Consider the following 11,544-nt stretch of genomic DNA (forward strand, 5'->3'; position numbering starts at 1 on the left):
ACCCAATGCACGAATCACAGATGTTTTGCAAAAAGAGACAGCATATAATAGCAATATCCAGAATGGTTTCTTCAACAGCTAACACACGTGCATTTCATGTCTACAATTTAGCAAAGTCATAAAATATGCATTAATGGCTGTATGTGAAGGACATCTCCTATGTGTACACACACACACACGCACACACCCATGCACACCCTTTGTTCCTTACCTAATCCAAAGTTATTTCCAAAACATCAGCAGATTTACCATACAGCAGAAAATCCATTAAGTCGCTATGGCAGCAGCGTCAAAGCAAAGCCCTTCTCTCCGCTTGGCAGCAGCACCAAAGTCATTTTGGCTAGGCTAAAGCAAAGCCAGCAATTCTTCCCTTGGCAGCAACAGTTAGTTCAAATCAAAACACTTCCCGCGTCCCGCCTGCTTCTCTCGGCTCGGCGACAGCAACAGCTAGTTAAAACACTTCCCCGCCTCAGCTACTGCTTGCAGCCAGCCGGAAATGATGACGTGAGCTCCTTGAGCTCAGTTCTGACTGGCTGGTAGTGCTGATGGAGCTGATGTCATCCCACACGTGATGACGTCAGCTCCGACAGCGCAAAAATTTAAAAAATAAAAAAACAAAAGCAAAGAAATCGGAAATGAAGGGGTGCCACTCGAGAATCGTGGCACCCCTTCATTTGGACCCCAAAACTCGGTAAAATCCGAGTAATTCAGGACGGTTGGGAGGTCTGATAATAAGTACAAAATGAGTAATGTTTGTTTTTTTTAATGAAGGTTTTAAAGAGAATTTTTAAATAAATGATCTTATTTTGCTGACGTGAACTTTTTTAACACAAGAAAAAGGTTTTTGATGCAGAACACTTTTAATTATTTAACTTAGTATTTAATTAGTTAATTGAATGGCGGCTGAATTAAATTACTGTGCTTTGCTTTGGCGCCTTTTTCATTTTAAAGCTCTGTATGAAGTTTTTTTCTTTTGTCTGATGAAGTCTTCCAAAGGTGGAAGATGAAAAGCCCTTCACATTAAACTTTTTTGGAGTTATTCTAGCCAGATCGCAGCCTGTGTTGTTTTTTCGTTTTGGAGAGTTTGTTGTTCCAGTATATTGAAAAAAGTACTTGAAATAATCATGAAAACATTTGAAACAATATCCAAATCAAATAAAATGTTCAACAATGTACTACTTTTTCACATTAACTAAAGTTATTCAAAATATCTAAAGTGTGCAAAGTGTTGGCAGTGTTTGCAGTATTACAGTACAGTCTTTTCAAAGAGTGCAGTTATTTCAAAGAGTCTGTTGTACAACTGAATATAATTACAAGTACCTGGTGTGTGTTTGACACTTATTTGGCATGGCAAAGGGATTTCACAGACCTGATCCGCTTTTGTTTGACAATAATATTGCTGAAAAATGGTGAGTGTTTGAGCAAAAATATATGTTGATAGTATGCAGCACATTACAGCTGACATTTGGACCCATCAGAATCATAGATTTTTGGTGTCACCACCCACTGGATCGACTGTGACACACATCAAAGAAAGTCAGCTGCTTTGTCATGCTGCAGATTACAGGGGAGGCATACATATGATCTCATAGAATCAACTCTTGAATGCATTCTCATCAAGTACAAGATAGATCAAAAGGTATGTCTTCTTGGAATGTGAGAGATCTGAGACTACAAGCATTCTGTCCCAAGATGAGGATGATGATGGTATAGTGATTTACAACAGCATGACAGCCATGCTGTCAGTCAGGGCAAACCGAGAATACCTATTCACTGCCTCCCCATCTGAGATGCGCAGTAAACACATTGAATCTAGTTGCCGTGCAAGATGCTAAATCTGCTTCTAATGATGCACAGTATGAAAAGATAATGCAAAGCACCATTGCCAAATGCTATGCTGCTTGGAACAAGGCTAGTCACAGCACCCAAGTGTGATCTGGCATTGATTATTCCAAATGCGACACAATGGAATTCCACTTTCTACGTGATGGAGAAAATTCACCTTATTGCAACTCAGGGTGAAGGCTTGCTAAATGAGATATGTGAACACATTGGAATTGCCATCTTCAGGCCTGCTGAAATTACTTTTGTTGCTGAGTTTATGCAAGCAATGCAGCCCCTGGCAATGGCTCTGAACATCCTGCAGTCAAAGCTGAAAAGCTTCATGGGAATCCTGATCCCCACCATTACCTGCCTGAGAAACAAGCTGTCTGAAGTCAGGCAGTCTGTAAAGCTTGTTGTGCCACTAGTTGATGCTCTTCTTAAAAGCATTGAGGCTTGTTTCAATCACCTTCTGTAATGTAAAGAGTTCATTCTGACTAGCATAGTGCATCCACAGTTCCATTTGCGATGAATGGACACTGAAGAGTAGAAACTCAGAGGCAAGGGTCTGCTCCTTGATTCCATGCAGAAACTGGATGAACCTGCATGTGGGTCATCTGAAGCTTCTGCATTAACTGCCGAAGACAGCTTCTTCAGCTTCAAAGAATCAACGCTAGCCAATGATGTCAGCATATCTTCTCAGATGGACATGTATCTGGCTGACCCTTCCAGAGAAATATCTTCTCTCAACAGTTCAGTCTTGGTGGACAAGTGCTGACTACAAGAAGAAATAGACTCATGGATGAACACTTTGAAAAGTTGCTCCTTCTTTGAGCCAACAGAAATGTTTAGTCATTGTGAATAGTTATATAAAGTGATATTTTGGTTGACGTTGTTGTGTTAACAGTCTTGTTAGACCTATGTGACATTTTCTGTAAGCATTTTTGCATCTTCAGCATTAGTTTTAGCAGATTAGCCTAATATACATTGTTGAAAATTTGATGGGTTGTAACTTGTTATGGGTCTTGTGTTGCTGGCTGTGTGTACTTTGGTTTAAGTATTAAATTGTGACTTTCTGACTATAAAGACTAGTCTGTGGAACTTTGTAAAGTGTAAAATGCTGTTCATCATTATTGTAACACTGTGTATACAACTTTAATAAACTTGTATTCATGTGCAGTAAGCATGTATTCTTCGGACACAAGTACTATGTGAGTAAATCTGAATATGAGAATTGATAAACTATACTTATGTAAAAGTAACTCAACAGTAACTAGTTACTTTAGTTAGCAACTAATAATAGTAATATATATATTTTTTTAGAAAAGTAATAAGTAAAAGTAATATATTACTTTCACTTAAAAGTAACTAGTAATCGTAACTTATTACTTTTATAAGTAACTAGCACAACACTGCATGTTGGCAAGGAGGTGGCTGGACACTTTCTGTATCCAGGAGATGAGATGGAAGGACAGTTCAGTAAAACCACTTGGCTTGGGATCTGTAGTCTACTACTCAGGACAAGGACAGGCTAGATATAGTGTGGGAATTAGAATGGTGTGGGAATTGTGGTGATGGAGAGGTTTCGGAAGACAGTGAGGGATGTCATCAGAATTTGTGACATACTAATAGCAATCAGACTCCACTCCAGTGTAAGGGCTGCATCTATAATCTCAGCCCACATTCAAAAGCAGGGATGTAAAAACAAGAAAAGGCGTGCATTCAGGCATCAGTAGCAAGATGATATGAGTTGGCATTGATAATTTGGGATCTGAATGCACATATTGGGACAGAATAGGATATAAGGACTGCCTGGTTTGACATGGGTGGGCAATAGGAATAAAGAAGGAGAGACCATTCTATTATTCTGTTTAGACTTCTGCCTGCACTGACAAAAGACTTGAGGCTGGCTAACACATGGTTCAGGAAGAGTGCAGTCACAACATCACATACAAGAGTGGCCAACATGCAATTCAGGTAGGCTTTTTCATAGTAATAAGGTAGAATCAGAGATTGCTAAGACATCCAAACTGAAACAGTCTGTCCACATCATAAAGCATTAGTTGCCACAATCAGCTGCAAGCAGTGGTCAGAGAAGACTCTAACGTCAGTGAAGATTAGGCTGAAGATCTGGAAGTTGACTGGAGAGAAAGCACAAGAGTTCAAAGAATGACTAAGGGCTCTAGCACCTCAGGAAGAAAAGGAAATAGGTGGAGTGAAAGAAGAATGGCAGCATCCCAAAATAGCATGTGTGGGGACAATAAAACAGATATGTGGCCAAGTCAGGTATGGAAGTCAGATACTTAAGGAAAGCTGGCAGTGGAATACAGAATTCCAGGAAGTCATCAAAGGAAAGAAGGAGTTCAGGAAAAAATGGGAGACAGAAAAGACAGAGCAGGCTAAAAAGAAACATTGGCTTACTAGCAAAGAGGCTAAGCTAGTAGTTGTGATATCAGAGAACAAGGCATCAGAGTCATTCTACCAGATTCTGGAAAGTAACACAGCAGATAGCATAAAGAAACTCTATTATGCCGCAAGGCATAGCATAAAGAAACTCTATTATGTCACAAGGCATAGCATAAAGAAACTCTATTATGTCGCAAGGCATAGCATAAAGAAACTCTATTATGCTGTAAGGCAAAGGCAGAAAGATAAAGACAGTAGTCATTAGGCACCCTTCATAAGTGATGCCAGCAACAGCCTGCTCACCACCACATAGGATTTCAAAGACAGATGGAAGAAGTCCTTCCAGCAGCTTCTAAATAAAGAAAACACCACAGAAGCTTCACTGAGGCAGAATACAACATGGAATAAATACAAAGATGAGACCACCATAGCAGCAGAAGAAGAAAGAAATAAGGCAATGGAGTCAAGGAAAGTAGCACGCTCATATGAGATCATGTCAGATATGAGCAAGATGTTGGCTGAGTTAGTGGAGAAACTGATCTGGACAATACTCATGGTAGTAAACAGAGAAAAATGCATCCCAGATGACTGGACAATATGCATTCTAGTGTCAGTGTACAAGAATAAAAGGGGCATTTACAACTGCGGACAATTAAGAGGTAGCAAACTCCCGTGATTCTGCTTGAAAGTTCTGGATAGAGTGATTGAGACATGAATATGTAGATTAGCAGGAAGTAAGATGGGGGATGAGAAGTATGAATTTAGATCAGGATGCAGCACAACAGATCCAAATTCAGCAGTGAGACAGATAGCTGAGAAGAACCTATAAATGGGGAAAGAGTCCAAATGTGCATTCCTAAATGTAGAGAAAGCACATGACAAGGTTCAAAGAAAGCTGATTTAGGCAGTCATTCATGGCTCAAAGTCTCAGAAACATTAGTAGAATTGGTGCAGATTATGTACAAGAACCCAATGACACAAGAATGAACAATGTTTATAATCATAGAGGGGTTTGCATGTCAGAGCGGGAGTGCATCAGCGTTCAGCTCTGAGACAGTACTCGTGATGGGCTACATTAGCAAACATGCTGGAGGGGACAGATCAACAAAGCTGCTGTATGCAGAAGATGTGGCATTACAGACAGACTCTGAACAAGAACTTCAACAAATGATAAGGGAATGGAATGCAAAATGGTAGGCACAAGGGATGAAACTAAATACAGATAAGACTGTTATAATGGCAGCAAATAGGAAAAATCAGAACCTGAAAATTGAGATAAAAGTGAAAATAATGGAATGGGTTAACAGCTTCAAGTGTCTCGTATGGATGGTTGATGAGAAAGGAAGTCTGAATGATTAGATTAAAATTAGAACCAGAGGGACTTCAGCCATCAGGTAGAGAGTTCTGGGGTAGTGTGTGACAGAGGAATGCTAAACAATCTGAAATGCAAGGTGCACTAAACAGTTTTGCATCTAGTACAGAAACATGGGCAGTAAAGGCAGAGCAGCTGAAGAAGCCAGAGGTGATAGAGTTGAAGCATATGAGATGGGTGGTAGGATGCATACTATGGACAGACAGAGAAATGAGGACATCAGAGCAGAAGTCCAAGTAGCTCCAGCTGCAGATTGTGTCAAAAAGGATAGATTATGGTAGTTAGGGCACATGTGCAGGAAAGCAGAAGATAATCTGGAAAAAAAATTGGGGCAGACACGATGAAGACAAGAAGAAATGAGGGCATCCAGCAAAGAGTTGATATATTGAGAGAAAGAAGACCTGTCACAGTCAGGCATGACCATTGAAGAAGGCAGGAAAGTGGCACTGAACCAAGATAGATGATGACAGTTGATCTGGTACTCTGTTCCCATGTAGAAAATGGGAAAAAGAAGGTTGATGATGATGATGATGATGATGATAATGTGTTACATGCATGGTTTGGAGTATATAACCACAAGCAGCACATATATATCTCCATCAGTGGGATTGTGATTCATCACAAAAGTACAGGCAGCTACCTCTACATGTTGTCTATCCCACAGGTGAAGGAGAGTACCAACTACAGCCAAGCATTGTGGTCCCAGTCTACCATCCATTATAATATACTGAGGAGAGATACAGATGGATCTGAGATACTTCAGGTGCAGCTAACATTGGGTAAGACAACAATTCAGGTCATAGCCTGCTATAGGTCCCCAATCATGTCCCAAGACTCAAACTCCACCTTCCTAAGCACCCTGGAGAATATTAGGGTCCAATCTAACACTCTCATACTGGGTGACTTCAACTATCCCTCCATTAACTGGGAAAACTACTCATGTACCAATACCCTTGCCCAACGTTTCCTGGAATTCATTAATTCCATTACCCTGGACTAGCTCGTTCTTACACCCACTAGAGGTAGCAACATCCTTGACCTGATCATTACTAACATGGGTGACTGTTGCTCTACACCAATAGTCAACTACTCCCTGGTTAGATTCAACCAAAAACTAATCACCTTGGAAATCCACATCCTTCCACCCCCCAACAAAGGTAACCACCATGAAAAACTTCTCCAAAGCTAACTTTGGACTCCTAAAAACATAGGTGGCTAATGGAGAAAAGTTGCATGACAGCCAAGTCATACACCAATGCACTGTACAAACATGTACACAACTGTATTGATCTCGCCATACCCAATATAACCAAGATGCTCTCCTCCAAAAAAAGGAACCAATCTGGTGGTTCTCTGCCATAAACAAACTCTGCAAAAGAAGGAGGAAACTGATGCGGAATCAGGTAAAGTCCCAAGACTGGAAAACTCCCTTATCGGCCACTACAAAAAATCAAATCCTCTAAAGCTAACTATGAAAACAGAATTGCAGCAGATAGTAAAGACAACCACAAGACCTTCTATAGTTATTTAAAGAATCTCCACAGCAATATTTAGATTTGCTCTGAGCTACTGCACAATGGTACCTCCTATACCGAGCCAACGGATATTGCCAATATACTGGCCGACAGATTCAGTGCCAACTTTACCCCTTTCTCCCCTTCTAAAGGACCAATCACAATACCAGTAGATTGCCAGGCACCCAGTATTACTACTGCATAGGTTAAAACAGCACTGTCCAAGGCCAAGAATACAGCTTCTATGGGACCTGACAATATTCCTGGCTGTGTTCTACATGAACTACAGAGTGAACTGGCACCTCACCTGTGTGCCCTGTTCAATCACAGCCTCACCTCAGGCTTTGTCCCTACCAAATGGCACACTGCTACAGTCATCCCTCTTCACAAAGGAGGAGTGACTACAGTCCTTGGGAACTATCGCCCCATTAGCCTGATGAGTCTGATATGGAAAGCTATGGAACGCATCATCATGGACCTAATAAACAAGGATATAGTGAATCTCCAAACTCTGGATCCTACACAGTTTGGTTTTGTGAAGGGTAGATCATGCCTGCTCAACTTGGTCAACTTCTTTGAGTCAGTCACCAGAGCTGCGAATGAAGGCAAGGTGGATCATACAGCCTACTTTGATCTGGCCAAGGCCTTTGATACCATTCCCACTCAGGAATCATAGAAAAACCCACTAAGCTAGGCATCAACCCCTATATCACTATATGGGTTGCAAACTGGCTCACAGATAGAAATCACAGTGTGAAAGTAGCTGACTCCAAGTCAGACTGCAGACCAGTCACAAGTGGAGTCCCACAGGGTTTGGTCCTGAGTCCTCTCCTGTTTGGTATCTACTTCTCTGAAGTCCAGGCCAACACAAAGGGACTCTGGCTGACAAAGTTCGCAGATGATTGCAAGTTGGAAGCTATTATTAACTCCCCAAATGATGTTGGCATCCTACAGAAAAGCCTCACTGAGACCAATGACTGGTATCAAAACCATGGCCTTAAGCTCAATGCCAAAAATGTGTCATCATCCCCCTTGGGAAAAACCCAGTTCCCTTGAATTACCACATCAATGGTATTCCACTGAACACAGAAGGCATTATAAGAGATCTGGGAACACAGGTTGATAGCAACCTCTCTTTTGACCACCACATTGCTACTGTGGTCAGAAAGTCCTATGTGGTACATCTCATTACTAAGGGTTTTGCATCCAGGAAGAAAGAGGTCATGTCTCCCTCTACTCTTCCCTCATTGGGCCAATCATCGAGTAGATTGTCTCATTTGGCATGTACCTCACTAGACTAGACACCTGCAACAACTGGAGAGGCCACAAACCTACCTCACAAAGAGGATCCTAGGCCTTAAACACTTGTCCTATATGGACAGACTCAAAAAACTCCAGCTATTCTCTGTCTCATATCACTTATTTACAGGCGATCTCTGCTTGACTTACAAAGTGATGTCTGACCCAGTTCTGTTAGAAATGCTACATCTAAAGAAATCACACTCCCTCTGCAGCACATGCTCCAGAAACCTCAACCTCATTACCACAATCAACAAAACATTGTGGAGGGACAGGTTCATAACACAGAGACTGCCCATGCTATGGAACAGACTTCCCATACATGTCAAGCAGAGCAACTCGCTGACCCTCTTTAAGAGAAATCTTGATGAGTGGATGGGAAACAGAAAATTCACCCCAAGGATCACACCAGTGACTCTACTCGACAGAGGCACTGGGAGCTAAGGTCAGGTGGCACAATGCCAGGGTAATCCTATGGGCTAGGCTTGTAAAGGCTCCAGGGCCATTAGCCTAGTACACACCTATGAACCTATTCATAAGAAGGCTTAATTTATTAGGACTTCTGAGACCAAGCACATTACAAAATGTAAAATTCAAGACAAAGCATCAGCAACAAAAGAGTGAAGCTATTAACAAATAACAATATAAAAACAAAAATGTGTGACATATAAAAAATAAGTTCAAAATGAAATGTTAAAACCAAAAGTTATTGCTTGGATTCAGGTATACCTTCTTTAGAATGTGTTCCTTTAGGGACCTCCAGATAAGGTGGTTCTTTCCTTCTTGTCCATAGCCAAGGAAGTAATGAATTCCATAGAGATATTGCTGTATGATATTTTATAAAGTTTTTCAGCAAGTTTAAATAAACAAATGATTAATGGCCGTATGCTTCCAGGTAGATGCAGTTTAGCATAAGCTGCTAATCCCCAGTACTCCAGGGAAGGAACAGCAGGGCAAATGAAAGCAGCAGCTCCTCAAGACGGACATACTCATGGTCACATGGGGCTTAGAGGTTCATAGTTTCATAGCTGTTTTCCAAAATAGTGCTACCAACCACTGCATGCTTAGCAGCAAAGCTACAGAATTAGAAAGCTTGAAGGTTAGCTACTACTTCGGTACAGTTCATTTGGGACATATAGATAGATACATTTCAGCTCGAATTATGCTACAGGGAAGGATTTTTATCTCTCTTTGTCAGTCTATCTATCTATCTATCTATCTATCTATCTATCTATCTATCTATATTTCTGTTTGAGTTTGACAACTGAAATAGATCTCATCTCAATGGACCATTTTCTTTCTCAGGTTTGGAGTAGCTGGAAAAAGGGGAGGAGAAGTAGAGGAATACAGTATAGTCAGAAAAACAATTGAAATGTAATACTGTTTAGTTTGGCATAATTAAATGTTTTTGACTATAACTCCTGGGATTAATACATGGGACCCCATCCATTCATTTAATTAAATTTTGACTTTTACAGGGATTTTACACTAATACATACCTGAAGCTTGTTCCACAGGCAAGGGAAACAGTGATGATTAATTTGTCCTTGAATTGGAAGTTGTTGATATTTTGTCAAAGAACAAGATCTTGGGAATGGGTATTAATTGAGGAGTTTTCCTTCTCAAGGCAAAAAGACATTTCAGAGAACAGGCTCTGATACAGCTCAGACAGGGTTTTTAATCTCTCTTAATATGAGTGGTGTTTGAACTTAGGATTCTTTTTGTTATAATTTGTGGGGCTTTGCTTTTGGGAGTGTTTTGCTGAGCTATACTTGCTAAATTTTGCATTATATTATATGAATTGATAAACAAGGGCAGAATGGAGGGGAATTTATTTATTCATTTATTTATTTGTTTATTTATTTATTGGAGATGAATGAGGTTGGACTTGCTTCTAATGCAAATCCGCAACAGATGAGAAAAAAAGGTAGAAGGATTTTTAGGTAATATTGGAGATATATTAATTAATAAGAGCTTATTGTATCATTGTCTGCGTAAATTCCTTAATCCTGGATTATAGTGGCAATCCTAAGGTAAGCACCTTTTATGTAATACTGTACAGCACCATTATGTTGATTGTTCTTCTTCTTTCGGCTTTTCCTGGTTAGGGGTCGCCACAGTGGAACTCCGGTCCGCTAATGATTGGCAGTAGATTTTTATTATGGTGCCGAGGTGCCAGCCCAATTTCCAACCTTCAACGAAGGCATGCCCATTCACACATGTCTTTCAAACGCCACTCGACCGTGGGGAGGACATGGAGACTCTACACAGAGGGCGCTCCAGCTGAGAATCGAATGGGAGAACCTCTTGCTGTAAGGTGACAATGCTACCGCTGCACCACCGCAGCTTACTACATCATCATTATGTTTAACAATGTTAAATATGCCACACTTCTTTGTGATTAAATCTCGACTGTAATAAGACCATCAGTTATTAGTGCTAATGCCTTGCTGGAGTGCTGGTGAATCTGAGAGGCAAGAGTCATCAAACACTGATAATCTACAGTTAAAAAAGAAATGAAAAACAACCCCAGCAATGCACACAAAAACAAAACAATACCTAGGGCCTTAGTGAAGATGCTGCAACAACTGACGATCGCTGAACCTCATGTCTTCACCTCCAGTACCACATCCAATGCCAAATCCACAGGAAGAGCTAAACATTAGCTATAGATTTTACAGAAGCAAACCAAAGTGACAGCCCGCTTACAATAGCATACAAGAATCCCTTCAATATGTAAGGTTATATAAGGAAAACAAATTAAAATAGTTAGATAAGCAGTTGACTTCTTGAGGTTTAGGGGTAGATAAAAACACCATGCTCACAGCCTCAAAAAAGATTATGAGTGATGGCTAATTTTATTAGCAAACAAGAAACAAAGAGTGCTACAATGTATGCCAAGAAAGGCTAAACAGTTGCCCCTAGTCCATGACTTGCTATGTAACATGTGTCTACAAATGAGGCTAGCTGCAGGCATCACACAGTTATTATTTCACAGATGCCAGCTAATGATAGTGCACAGAAAGATACTGAAGAAGGTCTGATGTACTAGATGCACAAAAACTCAGATGACTCATACTTTGGACAGAACATCTCCATCCACTGTCATATTTACAGTGTTTTGACAGATAT

Source organism: Protopterus annectens, chromosome 5.part1 (genome assembly GCF_019279795.1).
Source record: "Protopterus annectens isolate FY-2018-M chromosome 5.part1, PAN1.0, whole genome shotgun sequence".
In the NCBI taxonomy this organism is placed as follows: domain Eukaryota; kingdom Metazoa; phylum Chordata; order Ceratodontiformes; family Protopteridae; genus Protopterus; species Protopterus annectens.